Source organism: Adiantum capillus-veneris, chromosome 22 (assembly GCF_014529385.1).
Source record: "Adiantum capillus-veneris isolate H3 chromosome 22, ASM1452938v2, whole genome shotgun sequence".
Classification (NCBI taxonomy): domain Eukaryota; kingdom Viridiplantae; phylum Streptophyta; class Polypodiopsida; order Polypodiales; family Pteridaceae; genus Adiantum; species Adiantum capillus-veneris.
Window position 1 is genome coordinate 88,236,188 of NC_140952.1, and position 15,493 is coordinate 88,251,680.

Sequence of the window (15,493 nt, forward strand, 5' to 3'; positions counted from 1 at the left end):
ACCCTTGATGCTTTCTCCATTGCATGACAGCATGTGTACCACACATGATGTGCTTTGTGCACATGTGCAAGACGTATGGTGCATGTGTGGTAGAAGGTTGCAATCAAGTTGTATCTAAGAGGGATAAGTTAATGCCTGGAATGACATCCATTGATTCTAAGAAGAAGAAATTTGGAAATTTAATCATTTGTTCTATAAATATTCACTATTATTTAATGCTCAGATTCTCTACTAATTGAGACTATGTATCTTGTTTGGTGTAGAGAAATTGACATTTGAATTATAATGATGGGCAGGAGGAATCTGTGTTGCCAACTACTTGTGAGCATGAGAATACCATATCTTGCATGGACAAGCTCTCCACCCATGTCACTGGTAAGTTTGTTTTGATGTAGAGTTGGAGATGGTGTTTGCTTTACCAAAGTTTAATGACCCCAAAAGATTTGGATGCTTTTAATTTTATTTTGTTTCTAATTGTATGGATAAATTTGGCATTTGAACAACTTTGAAGGATGCATCGACACACATGCATTGTAGGTCCAACATGATGGACTCATCGATGGTTGATTTCAGCAAAACATTGAGGTAGACACTAAGATGGAATCTAGAAAGACGACTCCATCACCTAAACAACTAAAGCCTTTCCAAAGCACGATTGAGCCTCCCCATCCCCCCAAAAAAGGACCCAAACTACTAACAAAGATGATGCCTCCCTTAATCAATTTTTCACCAAGAAGAAGCTTATTACTATTAAATGAAAGTTGTACCCTTGGTATTTATTTTGTTGTATTCCCATGCCAATTGTGCCCAAGCCTTTTTGTAGACGACAATCAAAATGGATTTGAGACCTTTTTTGTGTCACTTCTTAATTTCTACTACCGACACTTGCATCTACTATTGCACGGCTATATGTATGTATTATACAAAGTGGTTCAAGCTCTCGATTACCATTTCCATAAGATATTCTCTCTTGTTTTTCCAGGAAGAAGAAGAAGAATAACACTCTCTCCCTACTTGCTTACTATTTCCTCTTCTCTTTTCAATGTGTACGCGCTCTTCATCGAATTCATGGCAAAAACATCTACATAGCTCTCATCAACGCTCTCTTGTGTCAAAGCAAGAATCCTTTAGACAACCAAAAATGACTTTTCAATCACAGTAAGAAGCACTAAACTCCATATCCATCATCTCTTTCTCACTCTACTTTGTTTCGGAGTAACTACCCTCTCGGTGGTTGCTTTTTTGTATACATAGGCATGTATGGGCTTGCCAGACATGTACAAGGATTCTCCATGCGCGTTTCATCATGTTTAGCATGTTGATTTACGCATACGTGTGTTTATGGTCACGTAGGTGCATAAAAAGCGCTTTTTGTTTCATGTCATATAGACGATAGGAACACTGTTTTGATCGTATCTCCCAAATCGATTTGAATCAAGCCACAACCTCCAATAAAGTGCACAATGACGATGAGGAAAGCTTTTCCATGCATGGGAACCCCTGTTAGGAAATAAGACGTAGCTAAATAGATAAGTGAGTAGATTACTTAATGGAGAGAGACAGATTTACATACACGAGATTATAGAGTAGAGAGAGAGAGAGAGAGTACACACGATATACGTGGTTCACCCAATGTGGGCTACGTCCACGGGAAAGCAGCCACTCAATGGCTTTAGTACTTCAAAACAAGAAGTAATTTACAAAGGGATTATACCCTTAATGGAGCTCCCGCCTTGCTTCACTCTCACCACCTCACACTCACCTTGTTGCATCAACTTCACACTATGAAATGTGTGTAGAAATGGCCTCCTTTTATAGGCCAAAAGGGCTGCCCTCTCTTATGAGAGACAGCCATGTGTAGCCGCCCTTGTGCGAATAAGTCCAAATCGGACCCTCCAATCCGCCCATGTGTGGCCGCCCTTGAGAAGACAAGTCCGCTTTTGAATTCGGCCACCGGCCACCGGCCATTGACTTCCGACCACCGGCCACCGACCATTGACTACCGGCCACCGGCCAACCGACCGGTTGTTTTCCAACCACTTTCTGGCCGCCGTCCGGCCATAATATTCCGGCGAAAAAGAATATTCCGGCGGAAAAAAAAGTCTCGGGGGCCTCCGCCCCCGAGGCCTTTAAAGTTGCCCCTGATTCTTGTCCGTGAAAATTTTGGTTTCCGGTGAGTGATTTTCCTTCACGCACGATGGCTTCTCCTCATAATGGGGGCCTTACAAATGTGCGCTTTTACCACAGAAAATTACGAGGGTAAATCAGGCTCCATACTTAACAACCCCCCCATATATTTTTGCCCTTTTATCAAAATATTTTCCATTATATAAGTTACTTTTGATTTTTTCTTCCTTTTTCACAAACGTTTTATCCCTTATTAAATAAATAATACTTATGCTAATCAATCACGATGTAGCATAATAAATAAGCTTTCTTTGTTGATCTCTCTTTTGACCTTAAAATATTAAATATATATATTCTAGTATTTTCTAATATATTTTTTTTCATGTATGTATATTATTCCACTCTACCAAATATTTTATTCACTAGTTTTCATTTTCAAACCTCAACCCCACTTTCAAATTTCAATAATACCTCCATCTAGATGATTGCCAATCTTTTCAACACTCTAGGTCATGTTTTCATACACATGAAGGAGCTTACATTTGAAGGCAATAGAGAAGTCCACTCAAAGGGGACCACCAAAAGACTTTTGCAGCCACAAATAATACATTATTTGGCTGAATTTTTTAAGTAAAGAAGAACCCCGAATCTGAAGGAGCGTTCAACATGAAAGATGTAGCTCATGATCTCAACTTTTAGTTCAATTTTTTGCAGAATTTTTGGAGTTATGAACACGGAGATATGATTTTTGTAGTGGACCCTAGTTTTCTCGTGTAATGGTGACACAAGCCATCCCCACTTTTCTTCCTTCTAGAATGGCTATGGTTCTACAAGTCTTCAAGCATGATTACAAGAGACAAGGCTCTTTTAATGAGGTCTTGGCTAGTCTAGAGTAATTCTATCACCATTTTTGGAGGATCCATCCTCATCAACAAATATCCACCTTCGACAACCTCTCTTATAATTTTCTTACCTCTCTCTTCTCTCCCTAATAAGCTTATGTCTATCCAAAGCTAAACTATTGTAAATATTTCCTATCCTCTACATCCTACCCACATTCTCTCTTTTTCTCTCTCTATTGACTCTGATATTTTAAATAATGAGGAGACAAGATGGGAGCCACAATCACATGCACCCCATTTTCCTAGTCACCAAAGTGGGACACTCACCTCAAATAGAAATATTGCTAAATCCTTCCCTCCTTCCCTATATAAGGAGGCCATGAAAGCTCACTTGGAAAGAGAGAACACACACACACACACACACCTATCCATACACACTCTTGTGCTACATGCTTGTAGCATGAACCCTAATCACATAATCACAACACCATCATCATCACCATCACCATGCACAAAAGATGAGCACCACACCTCCACACCACTTGTAATTAAGGGTTGAAGGCACAATTTCAAGAAGAAGAAGGGTGGACACACTCATGATATTCCTCGCCATCAACTCCCATCTCTCCATTATGCCTCCTACGATCTTGTTCCCTTCTCATTTTCCTTCCATACGCTACCTATTGTATTCATCTTTTGCAAGCAATCAACACACTCCATCTTGGTGCCATACTTTGTGTCGCTTTGGATACATCTCATTGTGAGTATGGTATATGCTTGTTCCTTGCCATTTTTTTTCTACTTATGTTAAGGTGTGCGGATTCGCCACCACACACACACTCTCTCTCTCCCTCTTATATTCCTATCATCTTGCTACTTCCATCTTAAGGTGTGCGGATTCGCCACCTTTTGTATGAGAAGTGAGCATACTTGCATGTATCCCTGACCTCGTTATCTTCCTTACTACATGCACGCGTAGCGAGCCCATTCTCACTCACTCACCACTCCTCTCACCTTATTCTCCGACCACCCCATTCCACATTTGTGCGTGGATCTTGAAATTGTTTTCCATGCATGCTTCATTGTGTATATGTATGCGTCCTAGCCGCATATCTTGCTAGGTGGTGCCCCTATTGTGTATTCCCCATGATGAGGCCATTGTGCATAGTCTTGGTGTAGAGGCCACCGGGTCTATTTTTTTCACTTCCGCCTCTCAACGATGCTATATAGAGAGTCTCTGCTATATAACATAGTCTAATGTTCAATATATCACATTGAAATTGTACTAAGGTACATAGGGATACAAATGTGCTAGAACTAACTAGCTCGTTGACCTTATTCATTTGATTGATCCCCAAACCTATGTGCAAGGGAAAATAGAGCAGTTCAAGTGCAAAGCAATGGAGCAATGCCTCTAAGACTATATCCTCAAGTGAATATTTGACACAAAAAAAAAGGGGGGGGGGGGGGGGGGGGGGGGGGGGGCGATGTTAGAGTAGTGGGGCTCAATGTGGATGCTTCAAGTAAGTTGCTAAACTTTGTGTTGATGTGCTTATGCCATGATTAGTAGCAACAAAGACTTTTTTTTTGTTTTTACTAAGTTTGAAATTATTATTGTAGGTGGGATTATTCGCACAAGAGATGCACATGGCGGAATCGAACAAGCAGGTTCCTATGAAGTTGATAGTGAGAAAGGAACCAAATCTCAACAAAAGAGAGATGGATCTAGTAATTAGCCACATCTTAGTGAGTAGAAAGTTGAATCTCAATATGGGAGATATATGATTGATAAGATTCTAGTTGATGGTCATGAGGGTGCTAACAATGCAAATGATGCAAAGGGGAGTGGATTCTACCCTTTTATTGGTGTCCATGATAGGGTGGTTGGAAAATGTGTTGATGAAGCAGGTCGAGGAATGGATGGCATCGATGATGCATACATAGACCTTACCTATGAAGATGATGGTGATTTTCCAAGTCAAGGTCATATGGAGATACTTGAGACTTGCATTGCATTGTATGGTGCCTTAGGGTGCAGTTGGGGTTTAGGATGCGCATGTTTGTAAAAATGTTATATATTTTGTTTATGGTATTGAGAGCAATTAAAATTAAGACCCACCTCATGATATTTATGGTCCTAATCCTACTTCAGGTGCTGACATAACAAGTTCTAGTGGTGCATATCCTATCATCCGGACCTAGTGTACCAATAGGTGTTGACATAGCAACTTCCAATGGTGCATATCGTATCATCAACTTGTCCACCATTAATGTACCAATAGGTGGATAAAAAGTTTTATGCATAGTGGTGGACATGAATGGTATAGGATTACATACCATAGGGGAAGAGCTAGTGGAGGGGTAGAAGAGCTCACCATTAACCATTGATATGCATGTCAACAGTTTTTGAATCACGATTACAAAGTGCACCTCCAATACATGATTAGAATTGATGTGTTAAGGTTCGTTGCCTACACACAAGAGCTTTTCACATCATTCTATGGACTTCCATGACAAAGAAGAATCTAAAGGCCACTCTATAAGATCCACTTCTAGATCTTCCTATGGATAGAAGGCACACGCATGTACATTTGATTTGTCTCATAGCCCACATTTTCCTCTAATAAACGTATCTCTCTCTCTCTCTCTCTCTCTCTCTCTCTCTCTCTCTCTCTCTCTCTCTCTCTCTCTCTCTCTAGTACTAATGGTTGCAACACTTTATATGTTATGTTAACAAGTAGTGTAGTGTCACTCTATATTTTGAATAACCAAGGAAAAGAGACCAACTCAATTTAGATGACCATGATGCCAAAATAGACAAGCGTTGTGATAGCCGATGCTAAACTCTAATAGACCAACATTGTGGTAGTTGACAATAAGATAAAAATAAGTCAAATGTTGAAACCATGAGAAAAGGGAAATAAACCACGTCACTAGATACACCATAGGAAAAGGTCAAAATGTTGAGATCAATATTACATGGCAAAATGTGATCCAAAGAAGAAATAGACACCATCAAGATGCCTCATAGGGCATAGCAAGATAGATGGTCTTTTTGATCTCTAAGGACGGGTGCTATGTATTGGTTGCATCATCTAGCAAGGGAATGTTGAACTTTATTGCCCTGACAAGGTAAGAGTACATGTAGCTCACACCCATGTTGTTGAGTAGAGTATAGCCTTGAGGGTTATCTCTTTCTTGTCTATAATAATATCCCGTAGCTACATGTGTACCTCTAGAACAATGATTATCCACAAATAGCTTTGTCCATCAACCACCTTGGCGTCAGACATTTCAAAACATAAAGTCCACACCTTTAGCAGTGTGTGCCTTAGCATTCACAATGTAGTTGTCACCCTAGGCAAGTCGCTCATCTAACATTTTCACAAAATCTTCAAGCATAGCAATGTCATCATCAACCTCTTTCATAGGAATCTCATAAAGTCAATAGTCAGATGAAGCACCTTGTGTCCTGTCATAAAATCTAATATCTAACTAACCCAAATGATTTTCTCATATTAAACTGATCATTTAATGTGGGAGAATAAACAGGAACAAGAGTTAGAATATAGACATGTGCTTATGGATCCATCTCAACATGGGGCCAAAGACAATGGGTCCAAATGAGAGATGGTCTGTCAAAGAGAAATGTTAGCTAATGGAGCTTGAAATACCTTAAGGTAAGCTTCATTAAATACCTCCAAAGGTTAGTGTTAAAAGTCCTTAGATCTAGGACCTTAGGCAAGCTAGGGCTGTGCTTGAGGTGGGAACCCGGCCCAAGCTTGAGGTGCTTGTCGTGCTTGCTGACTAAGGTGCTTGAGGTGCTCGTCATGTTTGCTGACTAAGGTGCTTAAGGTGCTTGTAAGGCTTGATGATCATTAGGAAGAGAATGGGGTCTAGGAGGCCCTCTTTATTTGGCAGTTTAAGGAAGTTAAACAATTAGTTTTAAGAAAGTAATCAAAGGGAAGATTTTGAATTCAAACAAGAAAAATGGCTAGTTTATTTGAATTCAAATTTTCCTCCCAAAATGGAATTTACAATCTAGTGGGTAAAACCATATCATGTAGCATATCTATGCAAAGAGCTCGATGTCTAGATTTCAGATCTATGATTTCTGCTCAAATCAGAGATCATATGTGGGAGTTATAAAAGGCCAAAAATTCATAAAATTGTCCACCTCCTTTTTGGGGGAAAAAGTGCATCCTTTGACCACTCTTACACATCTCTTACACACCCACCATTCTTGCACACATGGCATACACCTATTTGTCAAAATGCTGATCACTTCCATAAGCTCATGGAAAATAAAGAGGCCCTCCTACACCCCATCCTCTTCCTAATGTTAAGGTGCTTGAAATGCTTAAGGTACTTGGGGGCTAAGGTGCTTGAGGTGCTTGAAGTCAAAGCAAGGTCTACAAAGGAGGGGGCGAGCCATGAGAGTAGGGGATGGGGTTAGTGTCCACTCCCTCGTCCAAAGGGAACCCCTTGCTCAAAGAGGAAAAAGGGACACATGTCAAGCCCCTAGCTAGGTTGCCCTCATGGTGTGCCTAAAGCCTATCGGTTGACCCTTAAAGAGGTTCAATGAGAATTTAGCTAATTAGATTAATTGTCATTGCTAGTTGTGACTAAGGCTTGTGACTCTCTAGACTTGGAAGAGCCAATGAGCTTCAATCAAAGGCAAAAAGAGGGGTCGACCCAAGCAACTTGGGGGCTGCTTGAGGGGTATACTCTCTCCCAAACACTCTCATTGTGTGAAGTGCTAAGTGCAAGAACTCCATCTCCTTCTCCAAGCTTGTTGAGAAGTTGAGAGCCCACACCAATACTCTTGGCTATGGAATGCAAATCCAACCAAGAGCCATGCTCCAATGCTAAAGCTTGCCATCTTCTCTATCTTCATTTCTATGCTATTATACTATGCTAAGCAAGAAGATTCATGATAAGTGAGGAACTATTTCTTTCTCATAAGAATGTTTCTTCTTCCTCTTCCCTACCCTCATTCCCTCCTAGTTCTCTCCATGTTTGAAGGTGTTTGAGGCCTTGGGACTGAGGCGGGGACAAGTTAAAGCTTTCATTTAGCTAAGTTGCGGGCATAATTGTGGTGCATGAAGCTCTCTATCTTCATTGCACCATCAAGGTCTCAAGGAACACAAAGCTTGTATTGTACCAAGTCTCTCAGCCTTTTGAAGGGGGAACGGGTTCCACATAAATCCGGTCCTCAATTGTTGTCAAGTTCTCTAATTCTTTCTCTTGAAAAGTATTGTTCATGTCAAGTTAATTAAGTATAATGGTTATGTTGCTACCTCTAATCAAGTTCACCCTCTATTTCTCAAAGTATTCTCATAAAAATTCTCACTACAGCTTTCTTAATTCCCCTATTCTCAATGTTCATAGGGCATTTCCATTACATGTCCCCACTACCTTACATACAACTTGTTACAACAAGTACCCCAATGAACCCTAATGCTAGCACTACAAAAACATGATACTATCCTAGTATATAGCTGAGTAGAGTCCTAACTATAGTACCCATATATACTATGGACCCCTTTACCATATCACAACTCCATGTCTTTGATGAAGGGACAAGGGCTACTGCATGCTCATCTCCACCCATCCATACTCTTTTATAGGCCACCTAGCCCCTCTATAGGAGACCCCTTGACATTGCATGCTTAGCCTATGTATGTGCCTCCTGGGCCTACCATTGACCTGACATGACTCCCCCCTTGGAGAAGCGCTTTTGTCTTTAAAAACAAAAGTGGGGTATGTCTTCTTAAGAACACTATTGTTTCCCCTCTGAACTATACCATAATAGTCAAGAATATATTTACAATCATGCGATTGAGTGAGAGGTCCAATGAAATCAACAAGAATATATTGACTGATGACAATGTTGTCCCTATTATGTAGCATTTAAGTAATGGCTTACATATAAATTTAAGAGTGTGTAGACCATATTGCAAAGTCGCTTGAGTGTTTTGAATGGGCCACAACATACAAGAGGGAACTAGATGGAGGACCAGGTTTTAGAATTTCTAAAGGTTTTGGAACAATTAAGAATCGCTCTTCTTGACTTTCCATGAAAGTGACGTGCCGTTGTTCTCATCAACATACTTCTTGTATCTGTTTAGTGCTTCTCAAACATTTTGACATTTTTTGGACTCTTATCAGACTATAATTTGGGGAAATTAATAAAGCCTACTAGCCCTAAATTTTGAAGACTAACACACAAGACACACTTTAATGGGCAAATCATTTCATTTAAATAATACATACAGTTTTTGTCTTTTGGGCAATACCTCACAACTTGTGAGCTGAGTTTTGTATTAACTCCAAAAACTATACAAAGAATCTCAATCAGTCTAACTGCTTGAGGTAATATCTCAAGCAATAGCTCACAATAGATCACATATTGTGAGCTGAATTTTGTTTTAACTCACAAAAATTGTACAAAGAACCTCAAGCAGTAGCTCACAACTTGTGAGCTGAGTTTTGTATTGACTCGCATAAACTCTACAAAGAACCTCAAGTAGTCCAATTGCTTTGAAGTATCCGTATTACAAGAGGAGGCTTTTCTACAAGGATTTTCTCCTATGCCACTATGGACCTCGCACCATACATACGTCAAGAGCACCATTTTTCAAAACAAAGGTATGATCATTTATCGTGCTTCTTTGATCAAAGACACTAGCTGTAGACTTCGTACTTTTTCAAGGGTAAGTATTGTTTCCTTGCATTCTCACACAATGTCATTGAATTGAGGAATCTCCATTTGCTCTTGAAAAACTCTAGAATTTCTAACTCGTCTCAAGATCGCTTGAAAAAGCAAAACTTGACAATTTGAGTGCTTGAAAAAACAACTTGGTTCTCCAAACCTCCTCTTCAAAGAACCATGTCATTTTTTGAATGATTGTTATGAGATTGGTCACCAATGTCTTGTATAAGTTTAGCATTACAATTGGGATAGATGGCATGTAATGGCTGAATATTGTATTATCTTTTATTTTCACTAAATGGGGTGAGTTGATGCTGTGTAGATTGGAACTCTAGGAACTTAGGAGAAGACGGCAACAATAAAAGATTATCTCTTGTTCATTTATTTTTGCATATTGTTGTAGTTATTTTTTCAATAAATCGATATGGTTCCATTGTACATATTTAGTGAGAATCCACCCTATAAAGGGTTATGTGTAAAGAGGAGCCTAAAATTTTGGCACCTCAAGTAAACAATAAAACCTGAAGGCAACAATTTTAAGCCATTCTTTTGCAAAATTCTTCTCTCTGATCTCTTATGCTAAGCAGTGTGCAAAAATTGTGTCTCCATCTTCTTCTCTTATAAGCTATCACTATCTTATCTATTCTCTTGTGTGTGTGTGTGTGTGTGTGTGTGTGTGTGTGTGTGTGGGTGTGTATGGTATCCTTGTCTATTTGTGTGTACTTGGTAAAAGGAAGAGATGGTGAGAAGTTTTTTGGGTGTGTATGCGTGTGTGTGTGTGAAGAAAACTGAATAATTTTTGCATATGTTTTCCCCATCTTCCGAAACGCACACATACAACTTCTTGCAGAATGCCCTCCACAAGTGGACGACCGATGTAAAAGCACTAATAATCTTGCAACCTTGATAATCCTCTTTTCTTCTAAGGATCACTTGTCTATGAAGCCACATACTTAGTGAAAAAAATCAAACACTTGTTGACAAAGGGGCATGCTACTGCCTATCATCTTAATGCCAATGATTTAAGTGCTAAGAAAAGATCAGTGGCAAAAAACTTGGATAGTTGGATCAAGTTTTCTTTGAGCAACTATGAACCATTGGATTCAGATTGTTGACTAGGGCATGTTTTTCATACTTTTGCTTGAGTGAATTTAACAGAGGTATTAATTGATCAAAAAAAAAAGAGGGAAGGGGGAGGAAATTACTTTGTGGGTCACTAGTGTTCACAAAAAACCAACCTTTAGTGTAGTTTCAAAGGACAAAATTAAAAATTCACAGCTACTTTGGAGGGCTAAATTTGGAAGATTTTAGTGTAAAATCCGATAAAAGCCCTAAAATTTTAACTTAAAATTGGGAGGTTTTCAATGCTCACCTTTTTGGACTACACAATTAGTCCTTAGTAAAGGGTGGATTTTTGGGTGCAAATCTGGACCATTGAAAAAAGCTTTCCGATTAATGCCACATGGCAAGTTAATGATAATAAACTTTATTTCAAATTATTTCTCTTAAGCTCTTGTGAGAGTGTGTTGACATTTGTGTACCTCCCTTTAAAGAGGGGCATTGAGTAATGTGTCAAACATTATTTTTCTATGTTTTGTAATATATCTATACTCTTTACAATGCACCTTAAATTTTTCAAGCTCAAAGAACCCCTCCATGTGTAGCATGTTGGGAAGCTTTGAGCCTTTGGACATTTTTTGCTTTTTTTTATAAATGTACCACCCAAATCCCCCGTTGACCTTCAAAAAAGAAAGGTTTGAAGAGTTGACGTTTGATATTGAAACGATGATGCTTTTAATGCATCTGACAACGACGCCCGAGTCTACGTGCGTGTGTGCGTGTGTGTGTGTGTGAGGCCTACCACCGTGCATGCGTTGCCCAATCAAGCCTATGATGGAAAATAGATGCTTATACGCCCCCTATTTGCTAGACCTTACCGTCCTACATGCACATGCGTGCGTATGTAGGACGCACACATGCACACGTGCACGCGTGCATGCGTGTGTGTGTGTGTGTGTGTGTGTGTGTGAGAGAGAGAGAGAGAGAGAGAGAGAGAGAGGAGAGAGAGAGAGAGGAGAGAGAGAGAGAGAGAGAGAGAGAAGATTGCCTCCCCTCCCCCTATGTGTGTGTGTGTGTGTGTGTGTGTGTGTGTGTGAGAGAGAGTGAGAGAGAGAGAGAGAGAGAGAGAGAGAGAGCATATTGCAGCTACTTAGAGCTTGTGTGAGAGACAAGAAGTTGCTCGTTATGTGTGTGAGAAAGTGAGAGTCCACACAGAGAAAGCAGTGTTTTGACATTAAGGTCAATATTAGGTTGTTCTCTCTCTCTCTCTCTCTCTCTCTCTCTCTCTCTCTCTAGGCACCAATGCGTGCATGGAGAAGGAGACACGATTGTTGAGGTTGGAACGACGGTTGTAGGAGGGGACAGTTCGCCACAATGCCATGCCTCCCCACGATGTCTTCTTGGATGCTGAGAGTCCCTTCCTGACTAAAGAGGCCTCTCCAAGGCATGCCCATCCCTGCCATGCGAACCCATCTGCTTTGACAATGATGTCACACCATACAACTTGAGCATAGGAGACTATGCTGTGTTTCTCGATGTTGGGGTGGAATTCACCTTTTTCCCTTGCCCTCAACTTATTGCCAAGCTTGCACTAATTTTCTCTATTTTGGGGTGGAATTTTTCCTTTTCCCCTTGCCCCCAACTAGCGTTTTTGATTGCCAGGCCGAAATTTTATAAAAAACTGGTTCTTTTTCCAAGTTTTGCACTATTTTTCTTTGCTTTGGGGCAAAAATTTTCCTTTTCCCCTTGCCCTCAATTGGCATTTTTTTATTGCGAAGACGAAATTTTAGAAAATAGGCTACTTTTGTGCTATTTTTCTCTATTTTGGGGCAATGCGGTTGCTGATGGTAATGGTAATGCTGAGCATGATGAAAGTGGTGTTGCCAATGTTGTTACTGATGGTAAGGCTTCACCACCTGCTATAGTTTCTTGACGGACATTTGGAAGATGTATCGGTCAAATTAGAATGGGTAAAGCGGGAGGGTCGTGTCTCATACAACATGCTTTGGGCCTTCCTTGCTCCGAGCGTTGGCGTTTGTCGTCTCCGCAACATCTCTGATCAGGCATGCGATGCAGTGATAAGTGAGAAGGTAAAGTATGACCATAAAAGTTGGAAACCATATGAAAATGGGTTTAAGATCAAGCTCAAGGTCATGGACTTTGATGGAAAAAGCTACTGCCATTGCACCATGACCTCCAAAATTGGTGAGGTGGCGTTCATATCTTTGCATTTCTGTCCATGGTCTTTCTTTCCAAGTCAAGAGAGGGAAAACATGGTGGTTTCACCTTTTCTCCTTGTCCCCAACTGGCGTTTTTGATTGCCAGGCGAAAAGTTTATAATAATTGGTTAATTCTCCAGGTTTTGAACTATTTGTCTCTATTTTGGGGTGGAATTTTGCCTTTCTCCCTTGCCCTCAACCAACATTTTGTATTGCCAAGCTGAAAGTTTAGAAAATAGGTTGTTTTTGCACTATTTTTCTCAATTTTGGGGCAATGTGGCTGCTGATGGTGATGGTAATGTTGAGCTTGATGGAAGTGGAGCTACCAATGGTGTTAGTGATGGTGGGGAGGAGCAAACCTTCTCTCGCCTACACCTTCACCACCTGCTACAAATTCTTGACGAACATTTCAAAGATGTATCTGCCAAATTCAAATGGGTAAAGTGGGAGATCCATGTCTCACACAACATGCTTTGGGCCTTCCTGGCTCCGGGCGTTGAAGTTTGTCGGCTCCGCAACATCTCTGGTCAGGCATGCCATGCTGTGATAAGTGAGAAGGGAAAGCATGACCATAAAAGTTGGGCACCATATGAAAATGGGTTTAAGATCAAGGTCAAGGTCATGGACTTCGATGGCAAAGCTACCGCCACTGCACCATGACCTACAAGATTGGTGAAGTGCCGTTCACATCTTTGCATGTCTTTCCATGGTCTTTCTTTCCAAGCCAAGAGAGGGAAAACATGGCGCAAGACCTAGAGCAACGTGGACAACTCATTTACAATTATGCATTGAAGGAGCCTTTCCTGCTCATGCATTTTCATGGCTCCTTGGGCTACTACGAAAGAAATGCCAAGGGAGGCTTTCAGTTACATAGGGTGAATGCCGACGTACGAGTGATGGTGGATTTGCTCAGCTTGGCCGAGGCAAACCTGAATTGCCCATTGGGTAATGCACAGCCACCGTCCAAGCTGCTGAGAGGCCTTGGGGAAAAGGAAACAAAAGAACCAAAACCGGAGAAGGAAAGACAACTTACTAAAGAGGAGCTTCGTCAAGCACCGGGATGTCGAGGGTCTCTGAGAGATAACCTTCAAGGACCAAGCATATGAGCAGCTGGTGATGAAGAATGCCAAGCAAAAAGATATGTTAAAGTCCATTGTGATCACTTACCTATTGGAAGAGATTGGAAGGGGCAGAGGTGTAGATGTTGTTGCTCAAAAGGGCGAGGGGTGGTGCTATGTTACGGTCCGCCTGGCACAGGCAAGACTTTGACAATGGAAACGCTCGTGGAGATGCTGCATAGGCCATTCACAAGAAGATTTAGAAATTTTCTCATGTAGGAAAATGGAGTCTTTTCCAGTGTTTTTCATACAATGCATAACATCATGAGCTTCTGCTCGGGAGGCACCACATACCTAGCTAGGTATGATTGGGAGCAAGGGACTGCCGGGCCCCCCACCGGGCCAGCGGTCCCTTGCCCCCAGTCGTACCTAGCTACGTATGCAGTCCCTCCCTCACAAAAGCTCATGATGTTGAGGTAAGTCACAATGTGGGAATTATTGTGAGAATTTTTCCAAAACTTCTTGTGAATATTGTGGGCTTTGTGCCTGTGAGTTGGGGGAGGAGGCTGGGAGCTGGAAAAACACTTGAGCCAAGTTCTTAACACAGAATTACAGTGGTGTGCTATCATCCTCCTCGACGAGGCTAATGGATACTTGGAGCGTCTATGTGGATGCAATCTCCTCACTGGAGTCTTGCTACGTCTGTTGGAATACTATGCTAGAGTCCTCTTCTTGACCACCAAGTGAGGGAGTTCATTCGAAGTTGCACTGGGCAGGATTCTCTCTCTCTCTCTCTCTCTCTCTCTCTCTCTCTCTCTCTCACACACACACACACACACACGCATGCACGCACGCCACACTCACACAACCAAATACGAACGCCACCACGCGGTCTTCTTGGATGCTGAGAGTCCCTGCCTACGCGTCCCAGCCAGACAGTGTTCGGGAAAAAATCATTTTCTCAGACATACAATATTCCTTTCCTTGAATTTGCCAAGAGGAGATTTAAAAAACTGGGTTATTAATCCATTTTTTAAAACTTTTTTTTTTTGGGAGGGAATTTTTCCTTTTCCCCTTGCCTTGAACCGACATTTTTGGAATTGAAAATGGTATGATATTAAGGTGAGACAAATTTTTCCCGAACATTGCTGCCACGCAACCCATCTCGTTTGACGATGATCTCACACCCATACAACTTGAGCATAGGCGATTTTGGGACGGAATTTTCCTTTTTCCTTAGCCCTCAACTTATTGCCAAGCTTGCACTAATTTTCTCAACTTTGGGACGGAATTTTAACTTTTCCCCTTGTGCTCAAGTAGCATCTTTAATTGCCATGCCGAAAGTTTATAAAAAATGGTTATTTTTCCAAGTTTTACTCTATTTTTCACTATTTTGGGGTAGAATTTCATCTTTCCCCCTTACCCTCAACCGGCATTTTTTATTGCCAAGCTGAAAGTTTAGAAAATAGGTTA

The 15,493-nt window shown here is 41.0% G+C and overlaps 1 pseudogene; it reads left to right on the plus strand.

Annotated features, from left to right (window-relative positions):
- Nucleotides 1–4,477: 4,477 nt before the first annotated feature.
- Nucleotides 4,478–14,790, plus strand: LOC147429751 (uncharacterized; annotated as a pseudogene).
- Nucleotides 14,791–15,493: the final 703 nt, after the last annotated feature.